At 44.8% G+C, this 10,690-nt stretch overlaps 1 protein-coding gene across 1 annotated transcript in view; it reads right to left on the reverse strand.

Annotated features, from left to right (window-relative positions):
• LOC146830022 (verrucotoxin subunit beta-like) overlaps nt 1–3,780 on the reverse strand; it is a 297,695-nt gene extending 293,915 nt beyond the window's left edge. The window contains exon 1 of the mRNA XM_085604256.1: nt 3,686–3,780. The gene's annotated coding sequence lies outside the window, so the exon portion shown is untranslated. The remainder of the gene's footprint in view (nt 1–3,685) is intronic.
• Between the last annotated feature and the right edge of the window lie 6,910 nt (nt 3,781–10,690).

Below are 10,690 nucleotides of genomic sequence, written 5' to 3' on the forward strand. Positions count from 1 at the left end.
CTTTTTATGATGTTTGCCAAATCAACCCTGTTTCCTTTCAAATTAAGTTGCCTTGAAATTGAAGGGCTAATCTATTTATCCTTCCTCTCAATTAAAGGTTTGTGTTGCTGATCCTTACCGCTACACAAACTAGATTCTGCCTGAGCTGTTCGACAGCATTGTGGCTTAGACTCTTCTTGTAAAAAAAATCATTAAAATCCAAAACAACGTATGCCTGTTTTGTGGATTTTTCCAATGCCTTCGACAAAGAGAATCGGCAAAGACTATGGGCAAAGCTGAAGAGCTGGGAAACTGACATTTACTTATTGCATTTCCTTATTACATACTGACACATGGCTGCAAGTAAGATTATCCATAGACAATGTTTTGACGTACAAATTCCGCCCTGAGAATGGCCTCAAACAAGGTTGCATTCTGGCCCCCTTGTTATTTTCTTTGTATATCGCTGATCTGACTGAGTCACTTGATTCAGACCTCTGTATTCAGCCTAAGCTAGGAGGACAAGAATATCACATTTGGCTTACGCCGACGACCTCGTGATATTGTCTCAAACCCCAAAAGGCCTACAACACCTATTAAATTGTCTAAATTAATTCGATTTGGAGAATGGACTAATTGCCAAACTGTCAAGACCAAAAAATATGATCTTTGGAAAGAAACCTAAGTCTATGTTGTGGGTCTTAGGAGCTGCTTCAATTGAAACAGTCAATCAATACGACTATCTTGAAGCTACATTTGACAGCAAGATAGCATGGATTAACCATCTGTCCACTAGAAAGCTCAAGTCAGTTACAATCACCAAATCTGTTGTGAGATTTTCCAACCTATTAGGGGCAGAGCAATCAGACCATCACTGAAAGCAGTAAACATGAAACTTACTCCATACTCAGTTTATGCATCTTCTGCATTACGCAACAAGGACACGCAGCATGTACGAAATCTTTTGCATCTTCACGCAGCTACTCCACAATGTGTCATCAGGCTCGCATTCCATTTAAAACTCTTATCATCACTTCACTACAGAAGCACTCTGAATGATTCCTGTGACTGTGCAAGGGCGGATCCATCAACCTTAAAATCCTTAATCCATCAGGAACTATGGAAAACATCATATAAGGATATGGAATCAAATCTTATATCCTCATATTCGGCTGTAGAAACAGACAAATTACCCAATCTAGAGCCGCTGGCAAAGTTAAACCAGCAGCCATGGAAAAGTCTACTCCGAGCAGAGAGAGGAATATTGACTTGGCCAAGTCACAAAAATATAAACACATGGACTTCGTGTTTGACATCTTCACCTCACAGAGCCAAGAATATTTAGGGTCAAACCTGCCTGGTTATGTTAAAACGAAATTGCAAAGATTTAGACTGTTTTATATTCCTATTTTTGAATTGGAGGGGAAATGGAACCCAGCGCTCAAAGAAAAAAGCATTGGCATAGGCAATAGGCCTCGCTTTTGGGACCTTATAAGTATTTATTTATGCCGCACAATTTCTTGGGTGCAACAACAACTGTTGCATGGCTAAACACTTACAAGGTCCCAAAGGCGAGACCTATTGGCTATGCCAATGCTTGTTTATAATTTTCATGTGTTTGTCATTTTTTGCATAGGTTTGCGAAAAAGAAATAAACCGCACATTTTTTAAGGTCAGAACTACTGGCATTGACAGTGCTTGTTTTTAAATGCAGACAACACTTTTGAAATAAACAAATGCACCTACTTACCTCATCTACTCACTGCATTAATCAAAGAGGGATACTCTAAGTCATAGAGCATAAACAGTGCAATAATTACTGCAGTTTGAGCGAACCCCAAGTACCAATATGTTCAAAGCACCAGTCGAGTATTACATAATTATGACATCAAATGATTTCTGAATAACGTTAGTTGTGAAGCAAATAAAGTCTTCACAATTGCATTGTCTGGTTGTGGTAGGAGCAGCATCAAATGTGTATTGAGTGTTGTGGTGCGCTGTTCATAATGAATGCAAGTGTATAAAGCACAATTTGTTATGCACTAAACTGTTTTTACATTATGCTGGAAACCCCAGGAACAAGTGCAAACCTACAACAAGCATTTACAATGCAATGGTCTTGGCATTGTTAAAGTTAGAGCTATTGGCATTGCTCATGACATTATTTTTGTTTATGTTTTTGAAACATTTAACCCCTTCAGCGCTCTTGACGGAACCACTCTGTCATGAGCCACGGTTGCGCTGTGCTCATGACGGAGTGGTTCCGTCATGCTGCGGCCGTTGGCCGCCCACGCGGCGCTAATTCCCCGCTTGTGCGGGAGATTAGCGCAGTGGGCGGAGACGTGGCGGAACCACTCCGTCATGAGCACAGCTCAACCGTGGCTCATGACGGAGCGGTTCCGTCACGAGCACAGCGCCACCGCGCTGCCCCCAAATCCCCCCCCCCAGCGCCGCGGCGGAATTCCTGCCGCGGCGAAGGGGTTAAAGAAACGGCATTGTTATTTACAATGTCAATCCCATTCAGCTGACTAGATGCCAACGCGTCACCCTGTTCCGCACAATGATGTGTATGAAACCGGCCGTACTTACTTGGACTGCTTCACAGCACTAGAATATGAATGAGGAAAATAAGGTTCTGATAATCTAGGGGTTGAGGCAAGCTGGGTGCTTAGGTTGGGCCAAAATCTGGTGTGTTTTTTGGGCCATTCCAACAACGATTTTAGACTTAAATACTGTTGTGAAAAGTTATATTTTCTGGAGTTTGTTGAGCTTAAAATGACCAAGGTTCCATACAGACTTTTTGTAAGGTTGTGGCTGAATAAAGTTTACCTCACCCGCCCCCTCCCTCCCCCACCCCCACCTTCAATCATGGCATTGTTGTAATGGCAGAGGGTCAGGGCATGAACATGTTTAAGTGTATGTTTAAAAAGTGCCAGTTTTAATACATCACTCAATCCAGTGATAACCTGAGGTGCCAAATAGAAACGTATCTGCATGTTAAAGAAATACACCTTTTTAAAACTATTTTTGAAAGGTGTTTGTGGCACACACATCCAGGGATTTTAACGTGCATGGGATTTTAGCGGCCATTCGGCTCGGCTCGCCATGTTAATTTGTTGGCTCGTTCACCAACCTCTGGTGGGGAAAAGGGAGTAATCAAGAGTTATTTGGAAGTTTACGCAGAAACGATAGTACCAGGACACATGCGCCCGCTCTCTTTTATTTAAGAGTATCGGCTTACGGTTTCCAAAACCACGGAGTAGAAAAAGACAAACAACAAAACGTTAATGCAGCTCCATGTCACCAGTCAATTGATCGCAGTTTAGAGTTTCCATAAAAGACGAAATAAGTTAGTAACATACATACAGCAGTAACAGATGATAGATGCGTGAAGCACTACAAGCCTCCCGCACCACACGTGAACAAGCATGTATTGAAATAAAAACGTGACAATGCTGGCGCGCACGGTACAGGGGCCTGTAGCAAAAGTGTCTTTTGATATATTAAGTGCGTGTCAGTACACTACAGCCTAAAAGATCTCTGCGCGGTCCAACTGTAAATAAAACACTTTCGTGTACGTTTGACATTAGGGACACTCTTAATGTGCAGATTTTTGCTTTAGACAAAGGTGGTAACCCAAGCCGGCTTCAGTCAAACACTAACCCTCCCAACCCTGGCGGCGGAGAAGCTCAGAGGCCCGCTGTACCTGAGAGGAAACGGCGGGGACAGCTGCGCGAGCGCCGAAGGCGGGACACAGACTGGCAGCGTCTTTTAACTGACAGCGCGAGAGAGCGGAAGTACTGCGCGGGTCAAAGGGCGCAGGCAGCGCCCAGCAGAACTATACCGGTTTGCCTCGAGCTCTGGCGCGTGCAGCAACAGATTCGCGCCCACCAACCGTCTCTGTCTGACTAGCGCGCGAGGGGACTGCCCTAAAGTTTGCCAAATGCCAGGAAACCATTCGTTGGGATCTACGATTTGCACGCGGTCTGTCGTCGTTAGCGGCCTCGATAAATGAAGCTTGTCGAGGCATCCTGGCCCCCTTACAAGGATCACCAGCGAGCCTGTAGGATGCCCCAAATCTTCTCTGTCCTCGGGTAGAGAGATTTTATCTTTGGCTAAAAATACTTCAGGGAGGGTTGTCTATGGGTGTAAGAACGAGTCTCGTGACCGGTATAAATTGTGTGGGTGGAGGGGGGTATTTTGAGATGCTCTTAGACATGTTAATGGAGTGAGATGTGTCCCCAAAATGCATTAAACCCTTTCTAGTCTGCTTTGAATTTCCCACGATCATACAACAGAACTGTAGTAGGTGTCTCAGAATTCTTCCTAAGGAAAGGTTTGCACCGGCTTTTAGTTCATTATTGCTGCATTGGCATTTAAGGAGCATGTGGCATATCTCTGGGGGCCTAAAGCGCTCCAATGCTTGTGTCCGTCGGTCTCCACCCCATGCCTTCGCCCTGGTGACAAATGCAAAAACAACAATTGATGGACAGAATGCAGAACAATGTCATACATTCACCCCAGTACAGAGATCTGGGCCTAAATCCATCGTTTTTTTTGCTCACCATGCCATTCCAGTTTGAACCCAGCCATATGCAAATCAGTCTTGACCCTGTGCCCCATGGGAACAGTCCAGCCCGAACTGCCAAGCCAGGTCCTCCCTGGACTGGAAACAAGCATCCTAGGACCGGTTTCGGGCTTTCAGCCCTCGTCAGCCAGGATAGCTTGATTCCAGTGGCATGGAGAGCAAGGGACTCACGTCTGAGCATACCCTTCCCACTCGGGGTGACAAATGCAAAAACAACAATTGATGGACAGAATGCAGAACAATGTCATACATTCACCCCAGTACAGAGATCTGGGCCTAAATCCATCGTTTTTTTTGCTCACCATGCCATTCCAGTTTGAACCCAGCCATATGCAAATCAGTCTTGACCCTGTGCCCCATGGGAACAGTCCTAAACACGCCCTCAAACTCTCTGAAGCATCATTTTAATCTTTAGTCTCGTATCTGCCAGACCACTTGCCAGCTCTGAAGGGCATCCCTGAAGGAATGGAAATAAATAGCGGGGTACGTGATTAAGCACGGTAAAGCCACGCTCTGCCCCCCTCCTCGCGCCTCCTTTAGATCTCGCCTGTCGCGTCACGGAAACATCGCAAGGGCAACGCACTCGGGAAGTGACTCTGCCAGCGATGCAGCAGCAGACCCAGCTGGCCAGCACGTACACCCGTGCTAAGCAGGAGGGGGAGAGAGGGTTAACGCAAAGGCACACAAAATGTAGGGGGAAACCAAGGGGTCCTTGAGCATCTACTGTCACCTCCACCTAAAGGAGCGCAGCGTAACCCAGAACAGACGGATTTAAAGAATACAATTATCGACAAAATGAACGACTGCTACCCTCCGTCAAGGGGGACCACCGACAGGCATCGAGTATTTATAGACAGTCTGGTTGCTACGTGACGCACTCCTTCAGTGTTTGCTGTTGGATGCGGGTGCTTGTAGGATACAAAAGCAAAACGCATCCACTTCTAATTTTTTTAACCAAAATCCACTCGGGTATTTATGCGCCAAATTATAAACAATTACATAATTCCATATGTAAATAGGAACGACAAGTCTTACGTGCTGCCGCTGCGAGCGAGCCCAGCTGCCAGTCGTTGAGGGAATCGCCCTGAACACCGCCATGTTTCTCCGAGGTCAAGCAGAAATGCCTTGGAGAAACGCAGCATGTCATGTTCGGATTCGGGGGCGTGTTTTTCTTTCTCTCCTCTTGCCTTTGGCTGTAATGTTTACATTCCAGAGGTGAGAAAGAATCGAAAAAACACGCCCCCGAATCCGAAAAAGATGGGGCTTAAACGGACAGACGCCCCTCTCCTCCAATGGCTGGCCTCCGTTTAGGAAGCCAGCCAATGGAGAAGAGGGGCGGGTTCAAGCCCTGTACTGAGGAAATATGAATTTTGTGATCAGTTATGTCCCCTATCGTAGACCCCAACGGCTCCATGTGCATGCTACAAGTACATGTATGTTCCCTCCAGTTCCAGCTTTGAAGACGCAAATATATGTGCGTCCACCTTCAACATGTCCTCTTTCAGATCCACCATGAATGGGTCAGATATTCCATTCCTAAGTATGAAAGGCCACCGACTTTATGTGGTTCACTTTCCACACTTTACAGATTCAGGCGAGTAGGCCCTGAATTCTGCCATCAAGCCTTTTCCTTTCTTCTGCCTCTGAAAGCTCCAGCCCGAGCCTGCATCTGTATCCATGAACTTTGTCCTACTCCCTGCGCGGCTAACGGTGCCTGATCCAGCCTGTTGCCTGCCAAAAAACTGTATTTCACCTTCAAGATTATCTGTTTCGCTCCTCATCCGATGCATTCCTGTCTAGTAGTTTAGGTAAACATTCCTCCAGCTACCGTGCAAGGGGCCAGGCCTCACTGTCCTCGTGCAAGTAATTCATAGCCCTGTTACCATGGAAGATTCCTGCCCCCTCGCATCTCATGTAGACACTTGGACGCCCGTACACGCACTAACAGTCAGTATAGAATAGATTCCGTCCGAGAGGCCTTTCCTTTTGGATAACATAGTTCTTTAAACATAGGATATTAGATATGATTTGGGATTAGGTTGACATAACCCCCAGACTTCTGTCTCCACATGTAGAGCTAAATGTCAAGTCCCCTTCACCCTCTAGTTGCACGTCAATCACACGTCATGCGGCTGCGCGCGCATCTCTGCCAAATATTTCTGCTGACATTGCAGGATTCTCATATGGATCCACCCATTTGTGACATCATGTTTAATGACGTATTTTAGTTACACCCATGTTTACGCCTTTTTTGGTTACGTATGCATATTTTATCTCTCTTATCAACTGTTACGCCTCCTGCATCTGTTACACTATAATGTATTTCCTATAAAACTGATTACCTGTCAATAATGTATTGCCTTCCTTCCTGAACCCTCATGGTGATGGAGTGTGAAGCCTGCAATTCGAATTGTATTTCCTTTGTAGAGGAATAAAGCCTTTTACAACCTCTAATACCACGGATTCTGCCTCTTATATTTACTGAGTTATTCTTACTAGACTTTACTGCATAAAAAATAGTACCGGTAATGAAATATTTACCACAGAAATTGGCGCCCGAACAGGGACACTTTCTCATCTCACGCGCCGGAGGTGCGTTGCAGGCCCGGTCTCCTGCCACAGCTGAACGGACAAAAACGCGTACCTGCAGGATTTCCTGTATCTCCCTCCGGCCAAGCGGGGGTGACTGAGGCTGCGATCAACACCCAGACGAGGCGGTGAGAAGTGCGAAGTATCCCGACCAGAGCCTAGCTGAGAGAGCAAGATCCGAGGTATACAGAGGCCCACCAGGTTCCGAAGTTCCGAGTCCAGTCGAGTCCGGTCCGGTCCAGTTTCAGTTCAGTTCCGAGGCCTTCCGTTCCGCGCTACCCGGTGAGTACCATTGCCGGGGAGGCATTTAAACGTGCACATAGTCTGTGCCGGTCAAGACGGGTTTGGGTACACAAATCCGGTCTGCACTGTTTCAGCAGTGTATCTGTACTGTTTAGCAGTATATCTAGTATGTCTTGCATATAATTAAGTATTATTTAGTGTTAGTATTATGTCAGTAACGAGTTTCTTATTAGTTATCATCGTTCGTTAAACAGTCAAATGTTTATGTTTAATACGTCCTACATATCGTGGTGTGAATGATTGTTCATTATTGTGTTTACTGTATTAAGTGTGTTCTAATAATAAGATCTAAAAATGCCGCTCTTTTCGAAATTAAGACAGATCAAAACTAGAAAAGGAGTACTCGAAGAAGCTGTTCCCATTCCACCTAGGGATACTCCAGGATACTTTATGTATCATAAGCATGGCTTAGATGCCGTATTATTTCTTGATTTATGGGTGGACTACACCAAAGATTTACCAGAGAGTCAAAGATGGCCCGCAGCGGGGACCTGGGATGCAGATTGCATCATGAGAGTAGAAGAAGAATTATGGAAAAAGAAAGCCAGACAGTCACAGAAAGATGCCATTGAATTATGGCGTAAAGAATCATATAGACGTACAGAAAAAGCGCTCAGACAGGAAGAGAAAGGTAGGGAGAATTCGAATAAAACCCGAGAAAATTTATTAATAGAGGAAGGTACCCGAGTAAAAACAGAACAAGTAGATAGACAAAGAAACACTCTTATGAATGGTATGTATCCTCTTCTGGCCGAAGGATTACCTAAGGCTACCCCGGAAATACCAAAAGACTTGACTCCTCCATTGCTCCCGATAAAAGCACATCCCAAAACAGCAAAGGACATTTTCCTTTCCTCCTATTTAGATGACGTAGCTCCCGAGTATGCTAATACCATACCACACACACCGCTTGCCGATGGTGCACAACACCAAGAGCATCCGTCTGTATCCCCGCAACCACAAACTCCTACACCAGTTCCCATAGGTCCGACCGTTTCTACTGTTTTTCCCGCATCTACAATTTCTATCTTACGTCCAACGAATCCTTTCTTGCCCAGCACCTCAGATGGTGCTACAGGAGGTACGACAGACATGTTTGCCACACCGCCGCGAAATAAACAGACCCTTAGAGATTTAGCACTCCAGCGTACACCCCAACTAGCGACATCGGACATGTTTAAAGAACAGCTTGTGGATTGTAGATACGACCCAGTACCAGGTAAACAGGACAGATTGCTCATATCATCACTACGTATACGACGAGCTACATTGTATTTAATGACGATACCAGGGATGGTTGAACACCTAGACGATATATATCGCTTTGTCCAAACAGGGCGAGGTCCAGAAAGTATTAACGAAGCTATGGAATACCAGAAAGTGGATGTCCAAAGACAACTACTACGTTTTTTCATAAACTGCGTGATCAGGAACCAAGACAGGCCTGGGGCAGATCATGAAACCATGCAAAAACTTGTCAAATGGGGTCAGAATATATCAGACGAGAAACATGATAAACAGTCATGCATAGTAGTTATGTGTCGAAAGATCCGCAAGGAAATAGAACGAATACATAAAGAAAGACGAGAGGCAGACAGAATTGAATCAGAGGAAGAGGAGGAGCAAGAATCAGAACAATTAGAAACGATAGCTTACGTAGGTAGAGGAAGACCCCATAATAATACTAGAGGCTTCAATGATCCGATATGTTCGATACGTCCAGAATGTAATAGACATTTTCAAACCCCTATGTTAAATACAAGGTCCCCTGAACACCTATTCCAAGCCGCTGATAAATTACTCCGAGACCGAAGGGGGTACCATATGCTCGATTCCATGGATGAACAAGAATTAGCCAGGTCAGCAGTACAATGGGCCGACAGTCCCGACAAATACAGTGATGATGCACTAGCACACACGTTTCTGAATCTTGCCCCAGACGAACAGCGTTTAGCTAGTATATACATGATTCAACACCTCCTTATATTATATAAAAGCCAACACTCCGATCCAGGACCCTTACCTGACATATTGATAGAACTACTCACGAATAAATGGAGAGGGTCAGGTACTGATTTGATTAAAGAAATTCTAGAATTTCGAAACCAGTATATAACTTTCGTGTGCCCAGAACATGTTCCAGTTCCCATTATGGGAAGAAAAATGTATCACATAGATAGACTGAATCCGTTACGCGAAGTACACCCAATCAGAGGTGAAGGTAATAACTTTACACGCGTGTTTGTGTACACGCCTATAACTAAAATGGAATTATTAGAGATGAAGAAAGTAGTACCCAGCCATGACAAGGATCCAGCAGGTTTCCACCGTGAGATAAAAGACATGCTACTCATGGGAGAGTATACCTACCCCGACATTATGAAAATATTAAAAGTGTTAATGCCTGCCGGTGTTTACGAGAAACTCAAAGAAAAGGAATGGGAGGTGGGAGACCAAAAGATAGATTGGACAGCATTAGAAAACGAAGAAAAGGCCCGAGCTGCAGGAGCAGGGCTTGGGGAAAAGACTACAGCACTACCAGGATTACTAGTGCAGGTACTGCCACGTTTATTAACTACGAAAAAGGAGGACTGGGGTGCAATCTCAGCCTGTAAACAAAAGCAAGATGAAGACACTAGTGATTTCTATTCCCGATTTGAAAAATGTTTTGGTATAAATAGTGGTATAAAAGCAAGTAGTGAGTCATATCCACATCTGTTTGTGACAAAATTAGTTGAAAATTCTCTGCCGCAAGTTAAGAATAGAGTATTGAAATTTGAGAGTACCTGGCAGGGTAACACCCCATCACAGATGTTACAGATGTTACAATATCACCACAATAGAATTAGGGAAGAACAAGAACATGAACAAAGACGTATGAAAGATACAAAAATGAAAATGCTTGTTGCTCAGTCAGTTCCAGCTGATGGTCATCAAAAGGGTGATTCCGCAGGTCCAACGAAAGGGACATGCAACTATTGTAAACAACAAGGTCATTATATACACGATTGTCCAGTCCTGAAACATAACATTGCCACAGGTAGAACCCAAGAAAGACCACGTCCACCTAGACAGGATCAGAATCAACGACAAATTCCTCAGCATGCACAACCTAGGTTAGCTCCGCAACAGGTACCTCCACAACAGACCATAGCACCACCACCAGCGCAGCCTATTGCTGCCACACAAGCGACAACGCAACAGATGTACCAGTATGCACAAGCAGATTAT

The sequence above is a fragment of the Triturus cristatus genome, chromosome 5_1, assembly GCF_964204655.1.
Source record: "Triturus cristatus chromosome 5_1, aTriCri1.1, whole genome shotgun sequence".
Taxonomy (NCBI): Eukaryota; Metazoa; Chordata; class Amphibia; order Caudata; family Salamandridae; genus Triturus; species Triturus cristatus.